Source organism: Heterocephalus glaber, unplaced genomic scaffold (genome assembly GCF_053883595.1).
Source record: "Heterocephalus glaber isolate CG9 unplaced genomic scaffold, H.glaber_assembly_v1.0 deba00001555, whole genome shotgun sequence".
Lineage (NCBI taxonomy): Eukaryota > Metazoa > Chordata > Mammalia > Rodentia > Bathyergidae > Heterocephalus > Heterocephalus glaber.
In genome coordinates, this window is record NW_028258346.1 from 951713 (window position 1) to 968816 (window position 17104).

General features: G+C 39.4%; 1 protein-coding gene across 6 annotated transcripts in view; it reads right to left on the reverse strand.

Annotated features, from left to right (window-relative positions):
• The window catches only part of Rbm12b (RNA binding motif protein 12B), a 476951-nt gene that overhangs the window by 164693 nt on the left and 295154 nt on the right, over positions 1-17104 (reverse strand). For all 6 annotated transcript variants that reach the window (XR_015442821.1, XR_015442822.1, XR_015442810.1 and 3 more), the window contains 2 exons: positions 10991-11112; positions 6312-6371 (listed from right to left, as the gene is read on the reverse strand). The gene's annotated coding sequence lies outside the window, so the exon portion shown is untranslated. The remainder of the gene's footprint in view (positions 1-6311; positions 6372-10990; positions 11113-17104) is intronic.

Below are 17104 nucleotides of genomic sequence, written 5' to 3' on the forward strand. Positions count from 1 at the left end.
CTCTAAAAAAAATAGCTAAAAGCTAATGTCAAGATGTGATGTAGACCTGCCACCTGCCATCAGGAGTAATTATGGCTCTGACCACTTGCTCATAGGGAGGGCAGAGGAAACAATATTGCATCTGACTGCAAGGAATCAGCTACATTTTATTTGTGGCCCTGATGGCACAACTGGTCCACTGTCACCCACCATGATGCAGCTGCAGGGCCACTCACTGGTAACTGTCCTTGCTGGAGGGAATTTGAGGGCTGGCTAACTTTCACTCACTCCAGTTAGGATAAAGCCTCAGAGGGGAGGAAAAGATGATCTGAAGAGATTGACCAAATACTTTGTGCTGGAAGGAAAGACCGGGCTGGACCCATGACTAGAGATGAGGACATCATCAGCCCACAGACTCTTCAGAAATGTGGGTCCCAAGAAAGCAGAGAGACCTGTAAGATGCAGAAATTTGTACGCTGTGAACCTGGAAGTAAAGTTTTCCATACTGGTAGCAACATACTGTTAGGTATAGAAAGAGTGATTGTCACCATATGAGCTTTGAACTTTTTTTTGTTTGTTTAGGGGGTTTTTTTGGTGGTACTGGGGAATGAACCCAGAGCCTTCACCCTGAGCTACATACTCAGCCCCTTTTTTTCATTTTTGATCTTAAGACAAAAAGACTAAGTTGCCAAGGCTGGACATAACTTGAAATCCTCATGCCTCAGCCTCCCAGAGTGTTGGGTTTATAGATGTGTGCTATCACATCCCTGAGCTTTGAACTTTTGAAAGCCCTATGTAGAAGGTCAAGAAAAGGAACTGACAGCTTTACCAGAAGGGGCCATAGGTCCATTTACTTGGGCTGGAATAACAAAGCACCACAGACTGGGTGGACTGAAACTTCTAAAACTGTGGGCCAAAATAAACATTTCTCCTCCATAATTTGATTATATCTGATATTTGTTATAGCAACAGGAAGCTGACTAATGCAAGGTTCAAGACCACTTCAGTGGACAACCTGGAGATAGGCTCCTGGATAACACAGAAAGACACCGAAATATACCTGATGGAAAGAGAATTTTAGTACCCTTTGGTAAGTCTCATCCCAGATCTTCTTCAGGCAAACATTTAAAGGACACAGGTTGACATATGCACCCTGACTCTGCACAAGGACAGTAAGTCCTCATCCCTCCTATCTGCAAGGTTAGTGCCCCTGGGAAGTGAGGATTTTACCAGGAACATCAGCTCCTCCATGAACTAGGTAAGAATTTCCTTCAGTACCCTCAGGATGTCCATCCTGAGGATGTTCATCCTGAGGATGTCCATCCTGAGGATGTCCATCCTCTGGATCCCTGGAGCAGATTTCCATAATGCCATGCAGAGTTAAGGGGGATTACCTTGTGGGAACATTTGACATTCCTATTCTGGTGAAAATTTAGAAACACTAAACTGAAGAGGAGACAAGAGGGGCAACTTTGTAATGCAGGGAAAAAAATACAGTCACTTCAAAGAGCTTATGTCCAACCACCATCTCACTGAACTAAATTTGAATAAAGTATTAGATTTTCTATTATTTTTTCTGAAATGTTGTCTTGATAACTCATTAGGTAAATGAAGATACTTTATCTTCAAACTACTTAACTATGACTTATTCACAACTCTGTTTTCCAGGTAAGGAAAATATGACAAAGGAGTAGTTTTTTTTTTAAAAATGAATAGTCCTATTTTATTAACTCATAACTTTTTTAATTGTTCTTTATGACTTAAAAGATTTAATTGTTTTCTTTCAAAGGTGTTTTGTGTGTTTGAAGATGAGATTTGAGTTAAAAATCATTTCAGCTATTATTAAATATTAAAGCTATTAAATATTATTAAATATTAAAGAGAAATTTACAATTTTCTGGATTTAGTATTTCAAAAATTCTTTTTTTTTTTTTTTGGTACCAGGGATCAAACTCGGGACCTTGCACTTGCCAAACAGGCGCCAGAACCACTGCGCTAAATCCTCAGCTCTAAAAATTCTTTTTAATAGCTCAAGTAACTAAGGCATCAACATTGGAAAACCTGGAACATTGCTTGTCGGTGGTACTCTGTGACAAAGATATTCCATTCAAGTTAGAAAGTATTGGAGTAGACATTTTTATGACTGCAAATACTGCAAGGTGAGCCACTAAGCATATGAGTCAAGCGTTTCCCTAAATTCCATATATTTCCTACCCAAGAATTGATTCACGGCATGCATGTGGCCCACAGCCAAGCTCTTTTTTCTTTCAACAAGAAATTAATAGAGGACTATTAATTTGAAAAGAAAAAATCCAAAGCAAAAGTAAGATTTCTTAGTAAAATATCTCCCCCTACCAAAAATACACTCTCGACAGTATAAGACATCTAAATAACTTTCATTTATGCTATTAATTCAACTTACTACTACCACATTTTAATTTTATCATTTATGAAGCACCAAATGTATATTTAGTAAGTTTGATAAACACATTAATAAGATTAGTAAACACTGTTACAAAGCATCATTTCAAGTTCTCTTTACCATCACCCTGTAGGGTAGCTAACTTCATCCCCAGTTTAAACATAGAATTGAGATTCAGGGGTTATTCTCCATGAGCAGTAGTGCTTCAGACATATGTGACCTCCACTGTCACCCACGGCCTGGCACTAGGAAGGGCCACATGTTTGGCTTCATTCTCTGATACTGTCATCTTAACCAAGTTTTGAACAAGCACTCATTTTTCACTGGACTCCACAAATTAATTACTACATATTGATATTACTTTCCTCTGCTCCTTTGGAATATCACTTAGAAAACATGCAACAAATTTACAAAAGATATATAACCAGTTCCCTGCTATCCTCATAACTCTTCTCCTCTTTACCATACTCATGCACAAACTTATACAAATGAAAACAGTGAGTGCATGATATCTGGGATAGAGTGGGGCTCTAGGTAATATTCACTGAATAAATGAAACACAGTAAGTCATTTATACTTCAGAAAATATCCTTAAAATAATCTAGTCATCTAAGATGGTAGGAAATATGGAGGTAGACCTTTTGCAAGTGGGAAGGTGATCTAGAGATGGAGGAAGAGGTGAGAGGGGGGATAGGAGGGGGAGGTAAAAAGAATGATGTACCAACTCCCATGATGAATGTATTCATTATGTGTTGCAAACATGTACTAAATAAAAATAATTTAAATAATCTAATCATCTTCCCAAAAGTTTACCTGATAGTCTACAACACAAAGTTAATGAAACCAATCTGGTAAATTTTGATAACTTGAATCACCTCTCCCATACCTTGGGTCTGTTTACTCTGTTTCTCTTAATTTTCAAAAATTATATACACTAACCATTTGGCAGAGTTTGCTATATTTTAGTAAAATATTGTGAGGTCAAGTTGTGTTTCATGTGAAGGAAATCATTAGAGATCATTCAAGTCCAACTTCTTTCCCTATGTACCTATCGTTACAAAATATTCCTTTTACTATCCTCTAACAATATAAATTATTTTCATATAACATATGCTTTCTCTCTCTCTCTCTCTCTCACACACACACACACACACACACACAGAGAGTTCACAAGTAAGCTTTCAGTGCATTTTATATACATTTTCAGTCTCTTACTGTCAATGGGAATTTGTATCTGGAAATAGGACTATCACCATGAATTCACAAGCAGCTTACAAGTTCTCTAAGTCAGCAACTATCAGATCCATGGCAGAAATCCTAGCAGACATGATTTTTGGAGGAGATCCAAGAGGGCTGGGAATCTGTTGAGAGTCAGCCAGACTGTTTCCACTGAGCACATCTGACTCTACTAACACTTAAGACTGTGTATCTCTCTCATCCAGGGCTCACAACTTGCCAGCAGGAATAAATAGGACAGCACAGGCCTTGAGCATGGGCCCAAGGGTTATGGTTTCTGAACAGAATCATATCATGGGCTTTGACTTTCCTTCCTCCTGAGGGATAAAAATGACTCAGGCTGAAGCAGCTGAGAAATATGGAAATCATTAGCAGGCTAAACTTTACCCAATAACCAAAGTATTAAGAAATATCAGTAAACAAAATAAGCAGCATTTCTGATCCCCGAAGGTCCCTGAATCAAGCAACAGGAAACAGGAGGACTCAGCCATCCACTGATCCAAGCCCTTCATTCTGCACTTCCAATTGTCCAAGATTATGCAGTTACTACAACCAAGACCACGGAAAGACTCTATCCAGACCCCCTCAGCTTTACCCAGTGATGTCCCCACCAAATGCTGTTTCCTCCCTTACTGTTTCCCAAAGCACCACTCTTTGTTGTGTTCTCCCTGTAGTCTCAGATTCTATCCACAACCTAATTCCAGGAGTGAGAATGACCCTGTAACCTGGCTTTCCATGGGACCCATTATTAAATGGGGTGGGGGTTATGTTCCCTACAATCACTCTCTTCTCTGACCATTTTATCTCATGTTTCCATTTTAACGTTAGTAGAAGCTACCTTCCAATGAATCAATTGAGTTTAGAAATGAGGACCCCATGCCTAGAGATGATCTAGTCTTCACAGGGGGTGGACCACCCTTCCCCAAAAGGTGGCCTCCACACAAGCACAGGAGCATCTTGACAGCTGCCATAATGAGTGGCAGATACTACAAACATTTAGTAGATGGAAGCCCGGGAACCCAGACAACCTGCAATACCCAAGACTGCTCCTTGCAGCAATTATCCTGCCAAAAATATCCATAGTACTGGACTGAAAAACCCTGCTAGAGCTGGCTAGCTGAAAAAGAACCCCTTCATTTCTTAGCCACATACCTCAGTCAGACTGAGGAGATAGGGTGGACTAGAAAAAGCATTAGGGTCCTGAGAAGAGGTATGGTCCCCCAAAGAACTCCCCTAGTGACAACTGGGCCTGGAAAAGTCACAACTCCTAATGTGTTTTTTCATTATAAAAAGTAGGAACTAACATCTTCATGGCTTGTGTCTAGATATCCCCCCAAAGCCTTACACAGTCATAGGTGGGGCTTTTTCAGAGGTGGCTGGATCAAGAGTGTGTGATACTGGGATTGACTCATGGTGCAATGCTAGGATAGAGGGCACTAGGATCAAGGGTGTGAGTGCTACCTGTCCTAAATAGCCTGGATAAATTATAAAGGATAGAAAGAGCTGTGGTCATCCCTTGTTGCTTTGCTACCTTCTGCCCACCATGAACTGTTTCTTCTCCACAATGCCTGTCTGCTGTGTGCCACTCTGCCTTGGAGCCAGACGATTATGGACTGAAACCTCTACAATCAGTGAGCAAAATAAACCTTTCCTCCCTTAGCTTGTAGGTATTAGGTATTTTGTCTCAGCAAGGAGAAAACTAAGACAACATCTAATTCATAGAGTGTTCATAAGGATTATAGGATAATGCACATAACATCCTTAAGCCATCAATTATTGTAAAAATGTGGAGGATTTTATTTACCCAATTTCCAAAAGAAGGAAATTAGAGGAAAATAGTCAAGAAGAAGCTGCCAGAAGAGCCTGTCTTGGTAGGGGCTCAGGCTTGGATGTTTAGAGGACTGGGGGAGCTTGTGTGTAAGTAGGGGTGCTTGAGGACACAGAGCAGTGAAGAAGAAAGTGAGTTTGAGGGCCAGCTGCCACCAGTATATTAGCAAAACATTGTTAACTGATTTCCAAACTTTTAGAATAAGTACTAGAAAACATGAAACTGTGAGGTTACATGTTATGGGGAAACTTGCAAGGGGTAAAATTTATGTCAAGTGAGGTTGGAAACAACATGTAAAGGGGTAAAAGAAGAAAATTTGAGATCAGAACTGACATTAACCAGTCAGACATTAACCAGATGTAAAAGCTAGTGATTTCAATCCAGTTTATCTGAAATTCAATGGTATAGAGAAATAGCAAGTGACAGTTGGGTTAAGATACTGAAAACAAATTTTTTTTAAATTTGAATTAAAGCTGGAATTTCCAATCCCACCCTGCAGTAGATCCTCAAACCTGCAATTGACCAACGTTTATTGAGAGCATGTCATAGACAAAGCATTGCAGCAACTATGAAGAAATTGACAACACAATTATGCCATCAAGTAGAGTTGTTTAAGGAGTATATGTGGGGCCAAATACACTTGCATGCAGCCCCAATCTTCTTGGGCTGGTCATTCTAACCCATGCCTCCAAAATCCTCATCTATAAAATGGCAAGAAAAATAGTACTCAACTCAGAGGAAAATAGTGAGAAGGACATAAGAGAATCCAGATAAATCTGCAATATTGTTTATGACACCTTGAGGGGCATATGACAGTACAAGGAACTAAAATAAATCTCTACTTACACATTTGTCCCTTTTGAGTGACTTCATTTGGATTCTGCAGTCACCTGTGATGGAGTTAAGCTGGAAAAGATCATGAGATATGAATTTTTTGTCAGCATGCAAATTCACAAAACTCTGCTTCTTTTAAGTTACTGCAAACAGCTTCCTTCCTGAGAAGCAAGCAGCCTCAGTGCTTTCAAAATCCAGCCAGTGTCAGGTATAAAATGGGCACTACACTGATGCTTGCAGAATAAATACTTTAAGTGTCTGCTCTAACTGGTGAGATACTTGATACTAAAAAAACTGTTTCCCAATGTTATATACTACAGGCACTTCTATTCCCATTTGAAGTATTATAGATCAGTCTGGATAAAATCAGTTGACAATGTTTAGGTCTCAAATACATGACAATATGACATAAAGTTCTTCCTTCCTCCAATGAGTAGAAATACGCCATTACACCTGAATTCAGACATTAAACTTTTTCACTTGAACATACGCTCCTTTTGCATGAAGAAAATAAAAAGCTAAACACCAGTTTCAGTACCTAATCATCTCTCAAACTATGTTTATACATCATAGGCTTCACCACAGATGTTGTCCTAATGAGAGGTGACTGAGAAGATGACAAGTACCCTGAAAACAAAACACCAATATATGCCCTGTGCTTAGTCATAAGGTGACATCTTTAGACTACAGTCTCCACAAGGGTGGCTGTAGACCTTATCTATTTTGTTCATTGCTGTGTCCTCAGTGGCCAGCACAATATATGGAAAGTAGGATGCGTTTGATAAATATTTGTAGAATATGTGCTTCCTGAACTCCTACCTAACTACTCTGAACAGCACCCAGGTGGACATACTAGGTAGGGATGTGGCCTTCTCACCAGAATTTTAAGGGAGCCATTGCTTGATTGCATTGTTAAGGTATTTAGCACTTCAGCCCTCAGGAATGAAAAGGTAAGGAGTATTTTCAAACTCCACTGGCCAGAACCCTTGACATATTTGAAAGACAAGAAGGAAGTTGCCAAATAGTGAAAAGCAGTAATGGTGCCAAGCAGACTCACCTCTTTCTGACCTCTGAAGTCTCCATTTCCCTCACTTGAGACTGGGTAATGTGTGGAGAGAAACTTCATTCAAACATTCAGCCAAATATCACACTGAAATCTTGCTGCAGGCTACTGAGGATTTGCAATGCAGGAAGTTGTTGCAGAACCATCCACATGGCTTGGGTTCTGGTTACTTACAATATCAACCCCTAAATATCCACAGTAGTATGTGCTGGGCACTCTGCTAAGTCCACGCATGTATTGTCTCACTCACTACCCACTAAGGAACCATGACATAGACACTACTAGCCCCATTTTTCAACTTCAATAATTCACTATTTAAAAAACATAGATTAAAAAAAGCAAAAATCATTAGTGTCTTACATCTGCTAATTGATGAAATCAAAATTTAAATTCAGTCTACCTGATTCCAAAGGCTCTTGATGATTAGGTGAATTTAGTTAAATTAGCGTCTTAGGACTTCTCTTTGCCTTTTTTCTGTAAACTTAGACGAAGAATTGTAGACAAATAGGAGCACACCTGGATATTTTTGTGTCTGTTTTTCATGCATTTCTACCACAAGTGTCAGCATGACCTACACCTTGAGGAGTTCAAGTTATAATGAGGTCCCCAGGTCTTTCTCACATCAAGTCTCACCACACGGGATAGACAGATTCGAATGGGAAAGCCATGCTTATAAAGTAAAAGAGCTTTCTCTTAAATGATCTTATACTAACAGAGCTGATAAGGTACTTGCTGTAAGAAGACCTCAGCAAGTTATTCACCTCTCTAAGTCTCATACATGGAAAACCCATGGGCTTTGGAATCATAGATATGAAGGACTTCTGGGAACTCGGCAGGAAACAAAAAACAAATGAGCTGTAATTCATCCTATCTACTGCTTCAGAGTCATCAAGTTGGTTGGTCTGTAGTTGTTTATGAAGTATAGAGATGGGTTGTTTATGCTGTCCAATATGATAGCCAACAGCCATATTTATCTGTTTAAATTAATTAAATGTAAATCAAACTGAATCATACTAGCGACATTCAAAGTACATAATAGCACCTGCAGCTAATGGCTATGGCATGCAGGCCTTGACCATTTCTAGAACATTCTAATTATCACAGAAAGTACTTTTGGGCCACACTGGTCTAGACAAAAAGAGCAAAGCATTACTAAGCAAACAAGTCTGTTGTATCAAGGATTATTTGCTTCAATTTAAGTGTTATTTTTAATTTGTTTTTTTAATGGCTTATAAGGACTCATTTGATTCCAAGAAGAAAAAAAATACAACTCAAAAATATCACAAGTAAAAGTAGAGAATGTGTTTGTTTTTGTAATTGAAAATTCTAGAAATAAAGCCCAGCTGAGTTCAGGGGTTCTAATCTGTCTTTAGAACCATATCACCCTCTCCCTACCCTTTTATATTGCTTTCTTAGACTGACTTTATTTCTGTGGGAGCAAAGATGTCCCCAGGTAGGTGCAGGCTTATATAGTTCTTAGTGCTCACAATCGTGAATTTAGCCTTCCGTGTCAGTCTCAGATTGGTCTGACCTAGAACCATATGGGGATATTTACTAAATGTTGCTGTTTATCAAAGACTGTTTACTGACAACTATCACAGTATAATAGAAGAGATATTATTGTTACATGTTTAAAAGATAATGAAGGTTCAAACATTCCTTGTTTCAGTCTAGCTTCGTGCTTTTGAGGTGCATGATGTTGGGCAAACTCTACTCCTAATTTCACTCTGCCTCAATTTTCTCATTTTAAAATAGGAATAATAATGCTAACCTATTAAATAAACATAAATGTCAGCTATTGTTATCATTATTCTTATTCTTAACCTAAAAAGCAGTGCAGGACAAACAACTAATGAGCAGTGAAAATACTTTTGTGTTCTAGAATTAGGAGAATGAGCAATCACTGCGACCTGGTGTGTCCAAGGGGAACTTCGCGGAACGCACAGGCCAGAACTGGACTTTGAAGCAAGGACAGACAGGAGGAATAAGCAGATGCTTCTCATGACAGATCCAAATTAATGCCTGTATCCAAAACAGTTTCTTACTCCAGAACAGGAAGCAGGAGGTCGAAGGGTGGGGGCTGCAGGTAAGAGTTTTTCTTTACCCATCATCTATAGAAAAAGTTGAGAGGCAGTTTGGTGTTTTTAAACACTAATAAAAAGAGCACGGCGAAATGAAACCAGAGAAGCCAGGCGTGTCTCATCTGCAGTCCCTGTGCCCCTGAGCTTTCTGCGCTGCTGGTGGCTGATGGGGATGAGCTCCTCCCAAAGGGGCGCCGCGCAGACTGTAGGCTCGGCACATCTTCCACATGCCTGTCCGTCCAGTTGGGGCGGAGGCCTCCTAACAGCTGCTGCGCTGCTTTGTAAACAAGTGGGGGACACACTTCTTCAACCTGGAATCCTGTGGCTGAAAAATATGTTTACCTCTCCAAGGATTTGGTTGGAAACGCTTCAAAGACTTCTGCTTTTCCCAGAAAGCTGGAGCTCAGTAGGAAGCGATGGGCTTCCTCTCTGAGAACAGCGCTCTCCTTGGGTGAGGAGAACAATCTTTTGCAGCCTGACAGTAAATAGCCTGATTTGGGTAAGAACTTGGGACCAGACTGCCTCAGAGGTGGATGAAATGCAGTTTAGCTCACATGCAAAGCAAATGTGAAGAACATGTTGACATCCAAGGTAGGGCCAGAACTGCATGCAAGATAGGCACATTTCCAGGGCATGTTGTGATTGATGTTTGGATCATTTCCAGAGACCATTGCTAAGGCTGGCCTCCGGGCAGCTGCAGCTTGAAGGGGGGCTTCATCATCCTCCCCAAACTCTCTTCCATTGCAGCCGTGTGTGTGTGTGTGTGTGTGTGTGTGTGTGTGTGTGTGTGTGTGTACACGTGCATCAGCCAAAAACACTAATTAGCATGTGCTTTTTATGTATGAGAGTTTAAAAGCCATCAGGGCAGCTGTTGTCTCACAACCAAGGAACTAAATTCAAGTCATAGCTCTGTTATTTGGCCAGATGACCAGGTCATTTCACCCTGGAGATTTGGTTTCTTCATTTGTAAATGAAGATGACATCTGAACCAATTAACTCAGGGTTTTGATGAAGATCCAAATTAAAATGAGATGACAGAGGGGAAAGTCGTCTGCCAACTCTAAAGCCCTGCTTCCCAAGATGTGGCACCCAGGCTGGCGGCCCTGACTTCAACGAGAAACTTATCAGAAAAGCAGGACCCAAGCCCCTCTCAGATTGACTGAATCAGAACAGGTATTTGAACTCATCTCCAAGGTATTTAATATACATATTCAAGTTTCACCATCACTGCTCTGAAGCACTCTGAAAATGGATTTAGGAACCAGTGGTAAAGCTGAATAAAACCAAAACCACTCTGGGTTACCAAAATTTTATCCACATGACTGACTACTGGAGTCAGCATTGCTTCCTCAGTGGGTCAGACATTCTGCGAGAGCAGCATCCTGACCACTTACTCCTTCTCTGAGGCATCAGTATCACAGTGTGAGTAAGGCTTGCCTCATGAAAGTGTGACGGGCAGCATTCTCACTCAATAGCTATGGCTGTATGCCTTACATGTTAATAAGTGAGTAATTAACAAATTAAGTTATAAATAAATAAAGCTTTACCTTGCTTTGATGAGCCCTACAGGATGATCTGGCCTTCTGCTTCTTCCTCCATCGCATTCCCGGCTTCCTGCCTCCAATCTCACACACCACCCTGCCTCTCTATCTCCAAACATGTGGGGCAGCTACAAGAGAGAGAGCCATGCATTGTCCTTCCTTCTTCCTGGAACGATCTTCCTTTCAATAGCCTCAGACCTCAGTCTTTCCTGTCCATGAAATCATTGCTTCAATGTTTCTTTCCCAGTGATACTTGCTGTCTATGCAATATGCAAATCCCCCTTTAACCAAGATTTCTCTACAGCATTCATTATTTTCTAGCACATTATATATTTGTTATGCTTTATTTTCTTATGTTTTCCTGCCCCAAAACAGAATATAAGTTGTGAAAGCAGGAATGTTTATCTGTTTTGTTTTTTGCTATATATATAGGTTCTGGAACAGTCCTGGCGGTTATGGTTTAGATCTAAAATATCCCCCCCCAAATTCTCATGTGTGTGGAAGGTGATTGGATCTGGAGGGTGCTATTTCATCAGTAGACTCATGGATTAATGAGTTCAGTAGCTGAATGTGATGCTAGCAGGTGGGGCCTGGTCAGAGATATATCACTAGGAACATGACCTGGAAGGGTGTATACTTGTCCCAGTTCCTCCCATCTCTGTTCCTGGCTGCCTTGGGTTGATGATATTTTGCTCTGCCACACCTCTTTGCCATCCTGTTTATGCCTTGGAGCCAGCTGACCATGGACTGAAAACATGAACCAGAATAAAGTTTTCCTCCTTTAAATTGCAAGTATCAGGTATTTTGTCACAGTAACTGGAAAATGGTTAAGACACTGGGAGAGAATAGCTTGATATCTATTGCATGAATAAATGAATGAATGGAGAATAGCTTTGAATGTGAACTCCGGAATTGGACGAACTCCGTCACCATTACCTGTCTGACTCTAGACAAATAATACATGCTAACAGCTTGGGTACAATGATTGGCATATAGGAAATGGCTCTGTATGTATTAGCTATCATTATTAAAACATAATTATTATCACTATCATTGACTATAACCCTTATTCTCCCAAGACAATAATAAAAAATTATTTCTTTTAACAAAGAATTGAATTTTCATGGAATACACCACTTCCATTCAAACAGAGTTACGACTCATTTCTCAACAGTCAAATTTTTTTGTATCAGTAAGCAAAACATTGCCATGCATTCATTTAAATAATAAAGGTATTTATCTCTTTTTTTTGGAAAAGGCCAAAATCTACTGTCTACAGCTATATCCTCAAATAAAATAGAAGGTCCGACATTGAACAAGTGAAAGTGTGGGCTGATCATCATTAAACTGCAAAGTCAACCAGGGAGGTGGCCCTCCCACCTGATGAGTCACTTAAATACACAGGAAATCAAATTGGGAGATTTTTCCTACATGTACACAAATTGCAAATATTTATAAAATAAAATAAATGGTGAATTTCTGATGATAGTCATTCCAAGTATTTTTTTCTTAGAGGTAAGATCTAAGTAGAAGTAGATTCCATTTAGTTCTATTGGCTTAAACTTAGCAAACTCATTTCTTTAGCTTTAGTAAAATAATTATTTGTGTGAGGAAGTTTCTTACCTCTCTAAAACTGGGCACTTGAGTCAGGTAGTACTATGATTCCTTCTGGCTCACACAGTCAGAGACTCGTGACTGGACATTTCATTGTCCTTCACCCCCATTTTGGCTCCATCTCATCCATTCAGTCCCACTCGTCTGACTCTACATTATATTTTAAATTGGTCCACCACTACAGTGAGCACCATTTATTCACCTGAACTAATCCAGAGCATCCCAATTCATTCACTTCAACACCTCTCCAACCTATGCTCCCACAGAGAACCACTGTGGTATTTTTACAATGGAAATCTGATTGTACTTACTCTCATGCTTCAAAACTTTTGATAGTTTCCCCTTGTACGTAAAATAATATCTCAAGCCCTTAACATGGACAATAAGCTGATGCTCCATGCAGAAAGGGCCCTTTCCTCCTCCTTTCCCCATCTCATTTTGCAAGCTCTCTGCTCTCAGAGAGAGCTCTCTACCCCTGGGCCTTGCTCTCTGCCGTGCAGGTTCTCAGATGCACTCTGGTCCTTCACAAGTGTTGATTCCTATGCATGCCGCACAGCCTAACTCTTCCCCTTCAATCTCATAGCAAATGCCTTTTTCTCAAAGAGGCCTTCTTGGACTCCTTATTATAAACTGCATTGTAAACTCCTCCATTCTTTCACTTCATAACACTTCTCAAAATCTGCAGGCACGCATCCCTTTGTGTGCCTCTTTGTTTCACATCTCCATCTCTTTTTATATTCTAAGCTCTACAAAGCCAAGAGTTCCATTTGATTTGTTCATTACTACATATTCAACACCCAGCACAGTTCCTGGCATACTGCTGGCAATCGACACATATTTGTGAAATAAATGAATGGAGCAATGAAGAGGATTAGCAACTCCATCTATGAATAGATGGCAAAAATATTAGTGCTCTTTGAGGTAGGAGGATCACTGCTAGTTCAAGGCCAGCCTGGGCTATCATGAGTTCAAGACTAGCTGGAACAACATAGTGAGATCCCATCTCAAAAAATTAAAAAAAGAAATTAGTGATCTTTTTTTTTACTACCCTATAAAGTCATTTTAAAAAATATACACACAATTTGAACTCACAAGGTAATAATTTTTAAGTCCAAGGCATTTTTTGCCATCATATTCTTAATTGTTCATAGATTAATTCACTTGTAAGATCTATTAGAAAAAATACTCTTAAGTTATATTTACATTTTCATACAATGGATTTATGAGCCAAATAATAAACTTATTATTAAAAGAGATAGATATGTGTTCTATGACCCAAACACTATGATAACAGTATCACAGACCTTAAAACCTTAGCCAAGTTACTTAATAAATGTGTACTTCAATAGCCATCTCATTCAATTTTATAAATAGTGATTGAGGCCACATTTTAAAAGTTCATATTTTCTATTTTTCTGCAGTTGTCAGTGGAAGAAAATAGGCTCAATGATTTGAAATAAACAGTATACCTAAAAGAATACCCAAAGTTACAGTAACTTTAAATAGCCATTGAGAGAGATAATTTAACCATCATTAAAATTATCAGACAATAGATCAAAAATTAATTTTTCATGGTTTTCTACCTTTTTAATTCCTCTTTAAATTCTTTGAATTTCTGTAACAATGAGTTAGACAATAACGAAATTACAAAATTTTCTCATGTAAGATTGGGAATGTGGTGTGACAAACAGAATAAAAGAAAACCGACTCAAATCCTAGAAGCTCAAGCGAGAAAAGAGTAGGAATCCACTTGGAAGTAATCCACGTGGACTGGAGGATGTAGCCATAGGGTTTCGAATGGCAGTGAGGATGAATGAATATGTACATTCCCATGCCCAGATATCCAAAAAGCAGAGATAATAATCCTTGGCCCTAGAAACCAGTGAGGAATATTGTAAGGATAAATTAGGTACAGTTTTTCCTTTGGAGGAAAAGCACCATATAATTTATGATATTGTTATTATAATCATTAGTCATCTTTGCCTAGATTTATAGAGTGACTCATCCTAAATTAAAGCCTTTGGAACAATGAGAAGGGGGAAATTTATGAGACCTACAGTAATTTTTCTAGTCTCATAAAAGAATGTAATACTTGATACTTGAGATGTTGAAATATCTCTGCCTCTTAACAGGAGGCTACAGGGACCATCCTTTGATTCATTATTTGATAAGTCTTTCAGGTCCCCAGCCTCTTGCTTCTCTGGGGCTAATAATTCAGCCAGCATTTTAACAGTCACTTTGGCTGTCAATAAATTTTTTTAACTTACCTTTAAAATATCTGCTATTTCTCTTCTCTTTCTAGAAGAATAATGATTGTTACCTTTTTTATTCTCCATAATTTCTCTATATATTCACTTAACATTTTTTGACCTACAATATTCACAGCAGTGAGCTGAGTGTAGAAATTTAGGGGGAATAAGATCATGTTTGTCCCTCAAAGGAGACTGTAATCTAATTGGGGAACATAACCAAAAGCCAGATCTGGGGATACATTAAGGAAGAATCATCCAGTCAGAAGGACTAACTGGAAAGAGGAGAGGTCAGGTTTCCTCACTGAGCACCCTGAATGGAGACATGCACCATCAGCTACATAGGAAGCAGGTTTGGAAGGTGACCATCAGCTTTATTCTGGGGACAATGAGCTAGGTCTGAATGTGACATCCAGCAAGAAGTTTAAACCATGGGCCTGGGGCTTAGAAAAGAGGCCAGGACTAGAGACATAGACCTGAAATTCATCCGAAGAGAAACCCAGGAATGGGTGAGATGAAGTCTGGTGCTTAAAAATGAAAAAAAGGAAAGTGAGAACTAAATAAGTTCAGGAAGAAATAAACAGGATTGGAAAGGCTAACAAACAGAAAATAAATGAGAGAATGGATAATGTGACAGAGAGATAGGGGAGGAAGACAGTGAAGTCCCAGAGTCCCGACCTTCCCTTCCTTCCTCCCTTCCTTCCTCCCTTCCTTTTTTGCTTTCTTCCTTTCTTTCTTTTTTCTTTCTCTCTCTGTCTCTCCCTTTGTCTCTCTCTGCCTCTCCTCTTCCCTTCTCTTTTTTGTTGACTGGAAGTATGAAAAGCTGGATTCAAGCATCCTGAGGAGGAGCCTGGCCAGAAGATATGACAATGGCTTTCTAACTTGAACATACATCAGAATCAGGTGGAGGGGTCATCCAAACACAAACACCTAAACCTCACCTGGGAATGGTTTCTGATTCAGTAGGTCTGGGATGGGGCCTGAAAGTAATACTGAGGCTGCTCCATGAACCACTCTTCAAGGACCCCTGAGATAGAGAAAAAATGTCTGAGCAGAAAAGGCAAAGAGGTAAGAGATTTCATTGGCCCTAGGACACAGGTTCCAGAAGATCCTGACATCTCTTTTTAGAGCTAACTTGCCATTCACACACATTATCATGCTCTTCTCCAGAACCTTAGCCATTCTGTTTTAACAACTGGTGCTTATTTCCAAATCCCCCAAACCTGGAGGAGTACCTGAAATATAACAGTAACACACCTCACCCTGCAGCTGGAGCACTGGGTGGAGGGAGAAGGGTAGCTCTGAGCCCAAGAAAGGAAGACACAGGAGCTAGCAGTCCTTAGTGTATCCAAGGGCTTTGAACAAGGGCTACCATGCTGTGACACTAGTTTTGGGACTCGGAGTAAGGGAACATTATTTTGTTTTTAAGTGGAAACTGTCAAATTTTATAAATTATTTTAATTTTGCTCTCTATTTTTAATATTGCACTGCCCAAGTGTTTAATATTTTATATTTCCTTATCTTTTTCCATCTTAAATTCCTTTTTTATTTTTATTATTCTTTCCCCTGGCTCAAAAGTATCTTTATTGCTAAGTAGTAGTTTATAACCTTTTGCCATGAATTAGATTATTTCTGAGCACTTTTTCCGGTGTTGCTCCTAATTCCTTCCCATTGTATTATTCACTTACTCTATTCTATTGCATCCATTATTCACTACATTTTTTTTCAAAAATTGATTCTGCAGAAATCGAACACCCTCATTTTTCATTTCTTGGTTTGAGTTACTTTGTAGAAACTCAACTAGATTATGGCTCCATAATGCTCAGCACAATGCTCTGCTGACTGCAAGCCGCCCAGCATTTTTATAAGTTCTGAATATAAAGTTGAGTCAAAACCCATTCCTTTTCAAGATTCTCCTCTCATATATCATTTAAGGAAATTGCTCAGCCATCTAGCTTGATTCTACTTACTCCCTGACTCATTTCCTTGCTGCTGAATACCCTATCATCTTTCCTACATTTATATTTTTTGTCAAAGAAAGAGTCCAGTTAACTAGATATTTAGTTTCCCAGGGTCACTGTGGCTGTGTCTGCAGTGATATGTGGAGACAACAGGGCATGAGGACAGCTCTGCTCAGGACATTAGTCAGCTATTAAGTTCCTTTCCTTTCTGCGTTCATCTTCTCTCTATACCTCTACCTCTCCCGGATGATCTTTTTCAGTAATAAACTTTTGAAAATTTCTGTTTCCCTAAACAA